Raw genomic sequence first — 2,212 nt, 5'->3', positions numbered from 1 at the left:
GGTACCAAACAAACGTACAAGTTACAATTGGATGTGACTACTAAAGTATACCTTCACATCCTTACCTCTTTGACGGGGGACCAGTCGTGTCTTCACCGACCTTCCTTTCGGAAGCCTTGCTCGGTGCCGGCGCCGCTCTTTTTGGAGCCGCCCCCGGAGTAGCGTGACGCGCCAAACGCCTCCCCTGTAGTGCACGAGACGGTGCGATGGGTGAGGCAGTGCGAGGAAGCTCTGATACGTCTCCAACGTATCTATATTGTTTGATTGTTCCATGCTATATTATATTCTGTTTTGGACATTATTGGGCTTTATTATACACTTTTATATTATTTTTGGGACTAACCTATTAACCGGAGGCCCAGCCCAGAATTGTTGTTTTTGCCTATTTCAGTGTTTCGCAGAAAAAGAATATCAAACGGAGTCCAAACGGAATGAAACCTTCGGGAATGTGATTTTCGAAACGAACATGATCCAGAGGACTTGGACCCTACATCAAGAAAGCAACCAGGAAGCCACGAGGTAGGGGGCGCGCCTACCCCCCCTCCCAGGCGCGCCCTCCACCCTCGTGGGCCCCACGTTGCTCCACCGACGTACTTGTTCCTCCTATATATACCTACGTACCCCCAAACTACCAGACACGGAGCCAAAAACTTAATTCCACCGCCGCAACCTTGTGTACCCATGAGATCCCATCTTGGGGCCTTTTCTGGAGCTCCGCCGGAGGGGGCATCGATCACGGAGGGCTTCTACATCAACACCATAGCCTCTCTGATGAAGTGTGAGTAGTTTACTTCAGACCTTCGGGTCCATAGTTATTAGCTAGATGGCTTCTTCTCTCTTTTTGGATCTCAACACAATGTTCTCCCCCTCTCTTGTGGAGATCTATTCGATGTAATCTTCTTTTGCGGTGTGTTTGTTGAGATCGATGAATTGTGGGTTTATGATCAAGTTTATCTATGAACAATATTTGAATCTTCTCTGAATTGTTTTCTGTATGATTGGTTATCTTTGCAAGTCTCTTTGAATTATCAGTTTGGTTTGGCCTACTAGATTGATCTTTCTTGCAATGGGAGAAGTGCTTAGCTTTGGGTTCAATCTTGCGGTGTCCTTTCCCAGTGACAGTAGGGGCAGCAAGGCACGTATTGTATTGTTGCCATCGAGGATAACAAGATGGGGGTTATATCATATTGCATGAGTTTATCCCTCTACATCATGTCATCTTGCTTAAAGCGTTACTCTGTTCTTATGAACTTAATACTCTAGATGCATGCTGGATAGCGGTCGATGTGTGGAGTAATAGTAGTAGATGTAGGCAGAAGTCGGTCAACTTGTCTCGGACGTGATGCCTATATACATGATCATACCTAGATATTCTCATAACTATGCTCAATTCTGTCAATTGTTCAACAGTAATTTGTTCACCCACCGTAATACTTATGCTCTTGAGAGAAGCCACTAGTGAAACCTATGGCCCCCGGGTCTATTTTCCATCATATTAATCTTCCAACACTTAGTTATTTCTTGCACCATTTTTATTTTACTTTCTTTACTTTGCATCTTTATCTCAAAAATACGAAAAATATTATCTTATCATATCTATCAGATCTCACTCTCGTAAGTGACCGTGTAGGGATTGACAACCCCTTATCGCGTTGGTTGCGAGGATTTATTTGTTTGTGTAGGTGCGAGGGACTCGTGCGTGGCCTCCTACTGGATTGATACCTTGGTTCTCAAAAACTGAGGGAAATACTTACGCTACCTTGCTGCATCACCCTTTCCTCTTCAAGGGAAAACCAACGCAGTGCTCAAGAGGTAGCAAGAAGGATTTCTAGCGCCGTTGCCGGGGAGTCGACACAAAAGTCAACATACCAAGTACCCATCACAAACCCTTATCTCCCGCATTACATTATTTGCCATTTGCCTCTCATTTTCCTCTCCCCCACTTCACCCTTGCCGTTTCATTCGCCCTCTCTTTTCCGTTTGCCTCTTTTTCCCATCTCTTGTTTGCTCGTGTGTTGGATTGCTTGCTTGTCACGATGGCTCAAGACAATACTAAATTATGTGACTTCACCAATACCAACAACAATGATTTCCTTAGCACTCCGATTGCTCCTCTTACCAATACTGAATCTTGTGAAATCAATGCTGCTTTGTTGAATCTTGTCATGAAAGATCAATTCGCCAGCCTTCCTAGTGAAGATGCAGCTACCCA

Source organism: Triticum aestivum, chromosome 6D, assembly GCF_018294505.1.
Source record: "Triticum aestivum cultivar Chinese Spring chromosome 6D, IWGSC CS RefSeq v2.1, whole genome shotgun sequence".
Taxonomy (NCBI): Eukaryota; Viridiplantae; Streptophyta; class Magnoliopsida; order Poales; family Poaceae; genus Triticum; species Triticum aestivum.
The sequence above is the reverse complement of the archived record's forward strand: the minus strand, read 5'-3'. Positions refer to the sequence as shown.